The sequence below is a fragment of the Phyllostomus hastatus genome, unplaced genomic scaffold, assembly GCF_019186645.2.
Source record: "Phyllostomus hastatus isolate PE091 unplaced genomic scaffold, TTU_PhHast_1.1 phas_scaffold_39, whole genome shotgun sequence".
In the NCBI taxonomy this organism is placed as follows: Eukaryota; Metazoa; Chordata; class Mammalia; order Chiroptera; family Phyllostomidae; genus Phyllostomus; species Phyllostomus hastatus.
Window position 1 is genome coordinate 34,205,344 of NW_025334028.1, and position 13,640 is coordinate 34,218,983.

General features: G+C 40.3%; 1 protein-coding gene across 1 annotated transcript in view; it reads right to left on the bottom strand.

Moving 5' to 3' along the window:
- Positions 1 to 13,640, bottom strand: part of ADARB2 (adenosine deaminase RNA specific B2 (inactive)) — a 436,890-nt gene that overhangs the window by 223,979 nt on the left and 199,271 nt on the right. The window lies entirely within an intron of this gene.

Sequence of the window (13,640 nt, forward strand, 5' to 3'; positions counted from 1 at the left end):
TCTTTTTACATGAGAAGTAGGACGTTTATTTTTAAAGGAAGTTTCTTTGCTACAATTATCTTTGGACTTAAATAGAGCCTAGACTCACAGACTAATTTTATGCCAGATTTAAATCTAATTTGGCATTTAAATGGCCACAATGTCTTTGAAAATCTGAAGGCAGGTATGAACCTTCTTTCCAGAAAGTCCACCCTGGTGCATGTGTACTTTCATGCCCTGGGAGGGGCTCACTTTTCTGAAGCCCACTTGAGGGAAGGTCTATCCATTAGAGGATTTTAAAATGGCCCATGGGAAACATTATTATGCCCAGGTAACCTATGTCATCACGTGTCTGTGTTCAGTTTTTCTGTTTGTTGAATGAAGAATGTCAGTCAACAAAACCTTCAGAAAGTCTTTCCTGAGCTATGAGTAAAGTTCTGGGGTCACAAGGATAAGTAAGATACCAATGCCCTCAGAACAGGTCTGCACTCCAGTTGTGTATGACCTCTTCTGACCCTTCCTAACCCCAAGGTACTATGCAAAGTTCTGTCAGATATGTAACATTTAATTTTAACATTATTATTTTCATTTTCTCAGTAAAGCCCTTAGCTATACAGACAATGGGACTGATGCCTAGGAAGCAACACCAGGAACTTCAGATTGAGAGGCCATTGCAATTCTCAACTGCACTCTCACATAGGCATGAGGGCTTCAATGACCCAGTGGAAGAGAAGTTACGAGAATCTCTCCTTTGCCTGTTCCTTGCTTTCTTAATGTCCATGTTGAAGTGGTTTAAGACCCTAGGTGCATCTGTTAAGTCTTCTGGGTGAAAATGTCATATCACTGAACACTGACACAGTGGGAAATATTTCAACTTCATTATATGATGAGGAGTATTGCCACCAGCTGGCAGTCCTGACTCCCACAGTGTTGGTTGTGAGACATGAAAGCACTAAATAGGGACCCACAGAGGAGCAGGAGGACTGCAAACAGATGGGTCCCATGCTGAGGGATCCAAGAGTCAGTGGGACTATCCTTGAAGGACAGACAGAAAGTCAAGTTTAGTAAGCAAGACCTGAAGGTCTTGCTGTCTGGGTGGTCACATCTCAACATCTCAACTACAGAACACATGCTCTCTTGCTCTCTCTCTCTCTCTTTCTCTCTCTCTCTCTCTCTCTCTCTCTGTAGACCAGAACTCCAGTTAGTAGCTGGAAGTACAAAGCCAATTTCTTACTACAGGATTTAAAGCAGAGGCTAGAACCCCAATTCAGAGGGATAGGTTCAGGGCAAGGATCTGGGATACAGATCAGAAACCAGGCCAGCTACCTTCCCTGTGGACAGAGGTGGAATTGGGAAACAATCCTGATGTTTGAGAGGTATGCTAAAATCTCTTCCATGGCAGATGACCCATGACACATGGGATAAAAAAATTAAGGACAACAAATCCTTTCAGATTCTTCTCAAAGTAGATGGAGCTTCTCATACACAGCCAGGCTTGGAGTGTGCTAGCCTAGTGCCTAGGCAACCCAAAGACTTGGTGATGAGGAGCTGGGAGTAGGCAGGGTAGATGGGGTCTCAGCCTTGACTTGGGCAGAAGCCCTGTTCCTGAGAGGGAGTGCAGCTGGAATGCACACTAAATCCAGGTCCACTTCTGCCTCCATTGCTCATCACCTGAGACTGGACAAATGACCACCACCTTCACCTGGTCTGTAAGTGAGGAGGACAACCCTGAAAGGATGGTGTGGGAATTAAAAGATTGATGTACGAATATTTTGCATCTAGTGCATATAACTATTTTTTGGGAGTATAGAGTTAAGTCCAGAAGAACTCATTTTAGCAGACAAAATGTTTATTCACTATTCACCCACTTGTCTCTTACATCAGTATTTTTACACCTAGGTTTTCTCTGCTATCACTTAGAGGAAATAGCCTACAGACCTGTCATGGCTTGTCCTTTGAGGACACAGCACTATGATCCCAAATTCTGAAATTGTCTGCATGCCCACCTGCTGGGGCTGTGGCTTTCACAAGCAGTCAGAGACAAGTGCATGATTTGGGGAAGTCAATTTTATTTCCTAGTCCCTGGTTTGTACAGCTGGGAAATGGGGTTAAAACAAGTACCTTTTTAATAGTAGAATCCTAAGTCTGACCCCATAGCATATAACCCTCTTTGCAAGTATTTACAGAGTAAAATGCTTAGTTCTCTAGTGAGCAAATAATTTTTATCAGAATTTGGCTTGAGAAGAAACAAAGGTATATCTGGAAAACTGAGATATCTCTTTGTTCTTTCCATCATAAGATACAGTTTTTCTGATCTCTTTACATGATAATACCCAGAAAGTCAATTTGACTATTACATGGTACTAAAAACAACAACAACAAAATGACCTGCTTTCTCCCATCTCCAAAGTGGAGAAACTAGTGAAAGGGGCAAAGCAAATCACAAGAACAAGGAGAACAAACCTGGAATTGGCTGAGTCTAGTTACTTCTAACTTGTTGATAACTGTTGGTAAACCTTTGGTTGTCATTTGTGACCATGCCTTGGGTGCATCCTCCATGGTCATCTTTGCTCAAGAGACTTTAGCAGTTATGTATTTAAGGAGGTAGCAAAAACACGGGTTCTGTAACATGATGTCCTTTAGTGGAGTTAGAGCTGAGCTTGATACAATTGTCTCGACTTTCCCTGTATTTACTAATCAGCAGTGCTGGAATTACCCTAGTCTCCACTATGACACGGAAGTAGCTTAGATGAAAACATCTCTTCTTATTCCACTGGGTGTCAGGGGATTTCTCTTTTCCTGAATGAAAGAGTCAGCCTTCATTTATTAACGACACAGATACACATCAAAGCCACTCTTGGATCTGTCTCTCCCCATTTATTCTGCCTTCCCAATCCTGCACCCTATATTTCTTGTTTAACAAATTGTTCTTGAGGTGATGTATTCACAATGAACCCATAAGCACAGCTGAAACACCATTTCCTGCTAGCTCCAGACAAAATGCATTAATCCTCTGGATATTTCCCCAAGACAATATTATCTCTTATGTGCAGACTTTATTTCTCTCATACAGCTGCAAAGGGAACAAATCCTTGAAAATTGGTTTGAAAAGTGGCACACAAAAAAGTCAGGGCTAAAATTCCTGGTGTGCACAATTTTCCTTAACACTCTTGTTTTCATGATGCACTAGTCTTGAACACTCACATGTGAGGGAAATTAAGAATAAGAAAAGTGACCCTATAGCCAAGTCACTGTGCCAATACCTCCATGAAGCAGCCCAAATGAGGACTGGAGGCAGAGGGGCCACATCAGTACCATCCGCTGTCCTGCACTGGGTTCTGCTCTGTCTACTTATAGCTCCAGGAAGACCCAGCATTGGGCTGAAGGGGTAGAAAGCACCCTGTGTGGTTTTTAAATAGACTTGGGCACCTAAACAGTTTATTCTCCTGACTATTCATTTGGGGGGACTTAGGTGAGCACGTTGTGTGTAGGTCAAAACAAAAATCTGCCTTTATATGTAAGATATGCGTATGTGCATGTATGCTTTATGTATGCCTGTATGTGTATATAGGTACACATGGAGGTCCATAGGTATGCATGTATGCATGTAGGAAAGTATGCATGCATGTAAACACACACACATGCAGGCACACATGACATACATCACACACACATGCACAGGTATTCAGGTACATGTATAGGTAAATATGTAGGTAGATATATAAACATGTGTGCATACATGCATGTAAATAAATATGTAAGTATGTAGATAGGTATGTAGATATATATGTAGGTGTGTAGTAGATATATACCCACATCTGCAGGTGCAGATGTAGGTGTGCAGCAGGTATGCATATAAACATGTAGATACAGATGAAGGTACTTATCACAGAACCTAACTCTCCAGTCTCTCATGCTGCCTACCTTGCTGGAGGAATGAAGACCCCATGCCTTCTGGTCCACAAGGTGCAGCACTTACTTGCTCTTGCAGAGCTGTCACCTCATCATGACATGTGCCTAATGGCATGGGATAGTGCTGCATCCCACAGTGAAGGCTGGGCTTTCACAACTGTTCGATGTGAGAATAAATGCGGTGACAGATCTCCTTTGTTCATGTGACCACCTTGTCCTTCTTTCATGCACTGGAGCAATAGCCACCTCAGGCCTGGAGCCTTTTTAAATCAAGACTTCCAATGTGATACACGGATATAATGCTGGCCTTGGCTTCGAGCCTCAAGTTTTGTCCAATGAGAAATATGACTTTCCCTCACTCTCTGGCTGTATCATCAGATTTCAGCAGTTGGATGTTTGAGGAGGTTCTGGAAGGGAATTAAAATCTGTTTTAGCTGATGAAAGCTCAAAGGTGCTATATTTCTTTGGCACATACAAGGCCTTATTTAAGAGAGAAAAGGCAAAATTCCTGGAGGTGCCACATCTGCTAATAAGTCACTTTAAACTTTGTCACCAGGCCACTGATCTTGCACTGTAATTATGAGAGAAACATCAATGCATGTGTGTATATGTGTTCTGCGTGGGTGCCAGTGCATGTGTATTAAGCACCAACACACATCTAACTGAAGCTTAAAAAAAGATTTTACTTATTTATTTTTAGAGAGAAAGGAAGGGAGGGAGAAAGATAGGGAAAGAAACATCAATGTGTGGTTGCCTCTCATACGTCCCCTAGTGGGGACCTGGCCCACAACCCAGGCATATCCCCTGACTGGGAATTGAACCGGTGACCCTTTGGTTTGCAGGCCAGCACTCAATCCACTAAGCCACACCAGTCACAGACAATTGAAGCTTTTTAGCTAACAACTATGACAGAGATCTTATTTGTTCTTTGGGAGAAGATAAATATATTTTCTCAATATTGCAATATTTTCAATAAATCCCAAAGCATTAATATTCCACATAGGTAACTCTAGATGGACACCTAAGTAAGTTATCTGGTAAACTGTATTATAAATATAGATAAAAATTCGGAAAACTTTATATCAAGGGATTGAACACACAAATGTCTGTAGGGACTGGTCAGTGCCCACATGGAGTACCCTAGCTCAGTCTATAATACAGATTTGATTTGATTGCATATTAAACAACTAGGATTGCTTTTCTAATGACATTTGGCTGCATTTTCCTTGGTCTGTGTTTTGTTGTCTTATTTTGAGAAAGATGGGGTACACCGAATAATTATTGACCTCAAGAAAAAGTAACAGTGCAGAAGTGATGGCGGATAGCATTTAACATTGGGCCTCAGAGTTGGGGGTCACAGGGATTGGTGAGGACATGCCAGAGAATGCCTATTACACATGGGAGTGTGTGTCTGGACTGCTGGGTTTCAATTAGAACCAGAATGTTAGATGTATCATGAGATTCTCAAATTTAAAACACCAAGAAAATAGTTAATACTGTTGGAATACACATACATGTGTATATATGTATACACACACGCGTGCGCACACACACACACACATACATATATACATATATTAGTTCCAGGGTTGGAAGAAGAAAAAAGAGACAATACATAGAACCTTATTTCTCAGTTTTCAATTTGTGTGGTGTGCCCAGAAAGTGTCCAACCATGAATGATCAAAAATTGAGACATTTATTGAAGAAGATACATTGTACATAGGACAATGGCACTTCTGTCCCTTTCAAAGTAGGTTCCTGGGAACATCACACAGTTCTTCCAGTGTCTTTTCTACATTCAAAACATTCTGCAAAATCCTTTTTTGTAATTGCCATCAGCTGCTCCATTGTATTTTTCCAAAATTTCATTGACAATCAAAATCTCTTCCCTTCCAAAGGTGATTTTAGTTTTGGGAAAAGCCAGTAAATTTTGGAATGCCCAGATCAGCTTCTAGTTCTTGCACTGTCAGTCGCTGATCTTTGTTGATTGAAGTCTGTACTTGTTCAACATTCTCAGCTGTTCTGCTTATTGCAGGCCTTCCAGAATGTGGATCACTTTCAAGAGATTCTCGACCATTTTTGAAGCATTTGTGCCACACTTTTATGGGTGCTGCTCTCATTGCATTGTCCCTCAAAGCCTTCTGAATCATCTGAATAGTTTCCACAGAGAAATGTTCAAGCTTAATACAATATTTGATGCAGATTCATTGCTCTACTTGCTTGGTTATTTTGAATGTGATGGCCACGCAGTACACATGCTCACTAAGTGGCATGTACCACCCCCACTGACTAGTACAGTGAAGTCGTCATTGTTCACACATATGCATTCCAGTTCACTCTCCTTGGCTGCCAGGTTACATTGCTGACATGCAAATTGCTCTCATTATATTAACGATGGTTGGAGTTTTCCCCCACAGACCTTGTAGTTTTTGCTACCTGGAATTTCTGCAGCTCCTTTACTTCACAGTGTATCAGAATGACTTGGAGGATACATAGACACAGAGTCATGGGTCTGGAAGCCCGGAGATTCCAGTTGAGGGGTAGTGGCTGCATGTAGTGAGGGTGCTCTGCATTTCAGTCCCACTTTCTTATCCTGGCCCTGGGCACCAAACCTCCAAAATCAAATAGGATAACTGTGTGGGGCTCAGACAAAGGGCTGATTCTGATGCAGAGGAAGAGTTGAGGAAGACTGTAACGTTTAAATTGCTTCAGTTCTGATTGCAAATGATTTGGTCAAGCAAAAAACAAACAAAAAGCTCCCCACTAAGTAAACTCCCCACTAAATAAATATTCTTCACATACACTCACATACTCACACATACAGGACACTTAAAAACTATAACATTATGAGTATTTGGTGAGCTACACACTCTCTGGTACAAACACTCAAGGGAAGAGCCAAACTCAGGGGATTTTTCTCGTAGCCCATTTATTAAGGGGATGTCAGAAGCAGTGGTCTGGCTGTGAGTGGCTCTGACCTCCTCCAGGCTCTGACAAAGACTCTTACTTCACAAGGGAAGGTCACAAAACTCCAGTTGGAACATCTAACTTTCTAAGATGCAGTCAGACTTAAAGGAACAAGGATGCCTATATACTATGACAGGGAAAGTTTAGGAAAGAGCATTAAGAATGTGAAATGTTCAAAAAGATGTTTGTTGTTCAGTTCATATTTTCAGGCTTATGCTAACTAAGTACAGATCCACATTTCTGCAGAATCAAGAATGATCAGAAAAATAAAAGTGGTCACAATAGTGCTCCCCCATGGCTTAAGAGAAACTTCCCTGGTACCAGCAAAGACTTTGCCATGATTCCAGAGAGAAAGAAGGGAAAACCAACCAACCAACCAATCAACCAACCAACAAACAAAGCAGATGAGAGAAATGAGTTGACTTTAGAGCAGATTGGAGTCTTTTCATTGTACAAATTTAATATAAATATAGCAACTCCTCAGTTTTCAAAAATTACAGAAATTATAAGAGAAGGTCATGTTTTAAATTTAAATTTTTAATTGGATTTATTGTGCACGACATTGGTTAATAAAATTATATAGGTTTTAGGTGCACAGTTCTATAACACATCATCTGTATATTATATTGTGTTCAACACCCCAAGTCATGTCTTCTTCCATTACCATTTATTCCCCCTTACCTTCTTCACCACCCTTCCCCTCTGATAATCACAATACTGTTATCTGTACCTATGAGTTTTTTATATTTTTGTTTTATCCCTTCACCTTTTTCACCCAGCCCCCACCTACCCCTTTCCTCTGACAGCTGTCAGTCTTTTCTCTGTATCTATGAATCTGTTTTTATTTTGTTTGTTAGTTTATTTTGTTTATTAGATTCCACATATAAGTGAGATCATATGGTACATGTCTTTGCCTAAGAGGCTTATTTCACTTGGCATACTACCCTCCAGGTCCATCCACACCTATGTTCATTACAGCACTGTTTATAATAGCTAAGGTTTGGAAGCAGCCCAAGTACCCATCAGTAGATGAGTGGATAAAAAAAAAAAACAGTTGTACATATACACAATAAAATACTACTTGGCTGTAAAAAAAGAAGGAAATCTTGCCTTTTGTGACAGCATGGAGGAGGTCATATTTTTGTTCCTTTATTTGATTTATGAAATCATTCAATAGATTCATTCTATTACTTATGTATATTAAAATCTCTCTTAAATGCATGACTATTCCATAATTTATAACATGTTATAGACTTTTGAGGCAAATACCTTATTTCAAAGATACACATTATCTCAGATGTGGTGAAAAAATGGGCATGCAAAAATCCTACAGTTGATGCTGCCTTTTTAATCATATTCAAAAATGATCCACAGCAAAATGAAAATGGTAATATTTGTTCACAGCACATGAGTCAGTCTGAGTGGCCAATGATCTGTGTCTGGGTTGCTACAGTGTGATGTATGGCGGTTCCTACAATTTGCTGCAGGCAGAAATCTTAATTAAAACTTCTCCTAAAGAATGCCTTTCAGGGAATGCATTACCAAATTGGTGTAAAAATAGAGGAATGGCCAAATGCCACTAAAGGAAACTGTGGGGTCCCATCAAATATGTATTTGTTTTCCAAGACTGTGTTGTCATTGATATGGTCAGGCTGAGGGACCCATCAGTTATCAGTTAGCCTTATGCTGTAGAGAAGATGACCTTAGTACTGGGGAGAAGTGCAGAGTGTCCCCTGTCTCACTGCATGCCTATTCTCTCTGTGGTCCACAGCCCTAACAGGGCTCTGATTGTGAAAATAAACCTCTTATTTCTCTCCAAGAAATAAGGGGTAAATTATCTGTTTCTGTCTGGTTGGAAAAATTGTAATATTTCTGGTGTTCTTTAAGATACTGCATGACAGGCCTGCATTTTAGGAGATGATTTCTCTGTCAGCAAACTGGGATAGGGTGGGCACATTATGCTTGCTCTCCCCTTTGAGAAAAATGGGAGGGTATCATCTACCGGGTTACAGATGGTTGCTCTGCTTTGTGGCACAAGGACCCCTGCCAGGGGCTTGCCATCCACTATGGCTCACATCGGTCAGCCTCCTCCCTTCCAGATTCCTCAGGGCTGCATGAGGTATTGTGGCCAAATGTTTCCCAATCTGCTTATTCCTTAGCCAGATTTATTCCCTGACATTTTAACTATAAGGCATTTGCCCAGCCTCTCGTTTACTCATGGACACTCACAGATTCATCTGACCTTGTGTCTCTGGGCTGGAAATGATCATGCATTTCTGGAAGCTTCTGTACATTATGGTACTTAGATGGGGCTACATCACCTAGTGGCACTTCTATGTTAATCCATCTTTCACATCTCTAAGCATCCCCTGATGTAGTATTTTTTCTGATTCTGGAAGAACACATATCTCCACAGCCCCAACTTAATAGTAACAATGAATCCATGAATTTAGATTTTTCTACTTGTATTAGCAGAAGGAAAACAACAATGTCAGTCTCAGAGGTTTTAAGCCACAAAGACAACAACATCAATCTCAGAGATTTCTGAATAATATTTTGGGGGGTAAAAACATGACCAGTCTTTAAAGAAGGTAAACTCTAAATTTTACAAACACACACTTTTCAAATCCTAGAAAGAGAATATTTGGGAAGGAGAGACAATGCAATGTTAGGATGGAAAAAAATACTGGGTGATTCTAGTGTATTAGGACAAAAGGCACAGAGTGCATGACTAACATTCCCTTTCAGCTTTTCTCTATTCAATGTGATACCTTGTGATACTAAATGGGACAGAAAATATTATAGATATTTGAATTAAAATATATATCATATTCATATAGTGAGGGCTTATTAATGCAAGCTGCTGCTATGAATGCAAAGGTAGCTCAGACATCATCCTTCCTTAGCCAGCCAAAAGTCTAATGGCTGGGGGAACAGAAAGACACATGGGATAGAAGTACATCTGTGAGAAGTGCCATTGCCAAAGAGCTGGTGAGTGAAGAACAGTTTCTGTGGGTCTGGGGGAGGGTAAGAAATCACCAACAAGAAAGAGCAGGTGATAGTACGTTATAGATTACGTGGAAATTATCAAGGAGAGTAAGTTAAATGCTAAAATAATCTTGTATCTGCAAGCACTTCATTGTTTATAAGATATGTTCAAATGCATTCATTCAAGTGATTTATATGAAAATCCTGCAAGGTAGCTATTATTCCTTTTTTATAGCTGGTTAAATAGATCATCAAAGGTTACATACAAATTGAAATCAGATAATGAAGAGCTGATGCTGGTTCTTCTGTTTCCAAAGCTGATATGTACTCCCATCATGGGGAGTGGGTGCCCAGTAAGTCAGGAAATGGGATACTAAGTTTAAACCCTAAGGGTTTGATATGATTAAGGAATGGGAGCATGAAGTCTAAATATCTGTTACCAACAGTGAAAAAGCACTTGATGAAATTAATTGCCTTCTGTGGTCTTTCTTCATAATTTTGCAATTTCTTTCTAAGAATTATTTTGCATTCTCTTTTATAAAATTAAGATACAATTGAAAGTTAATATTGTATAAGTTTAAGGTGTACAACATGCTGACTTGATATATTTGTATATTGTAATATGTTTGCCTTGGTAGCATTAGCTAACACCACTATCATGTCACAATTCAATTAAAAACTGGGCAGATTTATTAAAAACTAGACATTTTCCCAAGGAAGATAGCCAAATGTGCTCAACATCACTAATCATCAGGGAAATGCAAATCAAAACCACAATAAGATATCACCTTGCACTTATTAGGATGGCCTTCTTCAAAAAGAAAAAAAACTATAGAAAATTACAAGTGTTGGTGAGAATGTGGAGAAAAGAGAACCCCTGTGCACTGTTGGTGGGAAGGTAAACTGGTGCAGCCACTGTGGCAAACAGCAGGGAGGGTCCTTAAGAAATTTTAAAAAAGAGAACTGCCATAGGATCCAGCAGTCCCACCTCTGGGGATATGTCCAACAGAAATGAATTCTTCAGATTTAACAGTTGACACCAAGCAGTCTTGCACTGCCCCTTGAACTGTTAAGAAACTACTGGTAGCAAGGAAAAAAGAAAAGTCTTCAGTGCTACATCCTCACAGGAAGCTCACCCTTTGGTCCAGCATCTTATCTCCTCAGTTGTCATTCTGCCTAACAATTGGCAGAACCAACAAGGAAAAAGTTCCAAACTGAGATGTGCTGTGTTTAGAGAAAAGGAAAACAGGATGGACAGAACCAGACCGAAGGAACAGCATTGCCCTGGGAACAACTGCATGGACATCACTGGACCCTGAGCCAATGGTCTGCATGCATTTATCTTTTCTTATGCACATATGACTCCTCCACAAGACAACGAGCTGCTTTGTAATAAGATTTGAGGGGAAAGGAAAGGAAGGGGTTAGTGGAGTCACAGGACCATCCTCACATTCCACCTCTGCTACGCACAGCTGAGCCACTCACCTGTCTCCCTGAGTCTCAGCTTTCCTTGTTCTAAAGTGAAGAACATGCCCCATACAGTCTAATTGGATTGCTGTAAAAACTGCAGGAGGTGAGACACAAGACAACTATTCTTAATTTGTAAAATGCTTCAAAATGAGTTATTGTTATATCTCTGTATATTGTCAATATCATATATGACTGGCTCTTCATGTTATTAAGTTTTATTTTGTGATGAAAGCATAATTCATTCATTCTCTATTTATGGAATCTCTGCTTTTTGATTTTTGGGAACTGGGCAGAGAACAGGACATGAAAGGTTCTTATTTTCACGGAGCTTACAGTTTAATGGCACAAATCAGTAAACAGATAAATAAGAAAGTGGCCAAAGTACACCAGGTGGTAGAAAGTGCTTCACCAAGAAGTAACACAGTGTCATGCAATAAAAATGATGGGAGGGTGTATATAGAGAGTGAATGCTCTGGGCTGAATTGTGTCCCTCCCAAAAAAGATATGTCTTAGCCACTAGTACCTCAGAGTATGACCTTAGTTGGAAATAGGTTCTTTGCAGACCCTATTAATTAATGTGGATGAGATCATAGTGGAGTAGGTGGACACAGACCTGATATGACTGGTGTCCTTAGGATCAGACTGAGACCCAGGGAGGACACAGCATGAGGATGAAGACAGAGACTGGGGTGGTGCCTGCAAGCCCCCAGGAGATGGGAGAGTTAGGAAGGATCCACCCTAGGGGCTTTGTAGGGAGTGTGGTCCTGACAACTCCCTGATTTTGGACTTCTGGCCTTCAGAACTGTGAGAGGATAAATGTCTGTTATTGTACATGCCCTGATTGTGGAACTTTGTTCTGGCAGCTCTGGGAGATGAGTAAGTGACAGGGAAGGCTTCTCCATAGTGATGGGGTTCATCTGAGACTGGACTAGGGAAAGAGGTAAGTTTGTGAACAAAGGAAAATTGTTCCCACCACTGGGAACACAAGCTTGGCATGGCAAAAGCTGGAGCACAGGAAGCTGGGGACTGGGATGAGGGAGGGGAGCTCAGAAAGGGAACGAGGGCTTCTGTACAAGCAGGGAAGTGTTTGGGCTTCACGCCAAGAAGAGGCACGGGAGACCGGTAAATGTGATTGTTACTGACACTGAGCTCAGACCTGATGGAAACACTTGACCCGACATAGTCTCACCAAACCATACCATACTACATGCTTCCAAAACACAGTGTGAAATGGACAGGCCACAAGCATATTTTTATAGTTATGTGACATGACATTTTCTGGTTCTGTTCAGTAGATGAAAAAATGCTTTATCAGAACTTCCAGTGATAAAATTTGCTTCAGATTAAAAAATCAGGATTCAAATTTCTAGCTACTCAGTATCTATCATAGAATTTTTTTCACTATTTGATATGGAAATATTTGAGTAATACTTTGTGAAGCATTAAGTGGTGCAGATAAAAGGTAAAAAGTTAAATTCCTTATTATTATTTTTTTGTGAATTCATCTTGTATGGTAGGTCTATTCTATTGCTTGTTGATTTCTTCATGTTTGTTTTTGCATTAAGTCCACATATTCCTGTTTTAAATCATGATAGATTCAGGCCAAAATAAGGAACACAGGAGGATGTAGAGGAAAAACATTCCAAAACATGCCAAAATATTCTGTATCTCCATGAGCCACCAGAAAAGAACTAGGTGAGGACTAAAGTGCCTGAGTTCACACTTGTCAGCACTTTTGGGTGATCTGACCATGCTTCTCTCAGTAGCCTGTTGGGACCTATTTCCTCATTAATTAATTAATTTGTTCGTTCTTTTCCAAGTGTTTATTAAGCACTTGGTGCTGGGCATATAACACTGTAAAATAGGTATGGTCTTGCCCTGGGTCTGCATTTTACTCCATTATTTTTCTCCTATAAAGTGAACTCCAAAGCTTAATGGCATCACCATCCATGTCTCCCTCTGAAAATCAGCTTTGATGAAATAGTGTCCTGTCTGGATTTCTGCTTGTTTACTTTTAAATAAGGACACATTTGTGTATGCGATAAACTGAAATGGTGCACTTGGTAGTGAACCTCTGTTGGATTACTAAGGCCACAATAATAACACCACCAGCTATGAATGCTAAGTGAAAACAATCTTTTGTTCTAATTTTTTAAATCCATAGACTAAAACAGCACTCATGGGGGCAATAACCCACACAGTAGATTAAAAGCCTGTTAAATGTTATTTTCAGCTTGGCAGAACACCAACTGCTCAGTTACTCTTTAGCTCCACTTCTTTTGAATATGGCAAGCTTACCGTAGCCAGGTGACAGCACTAATGTG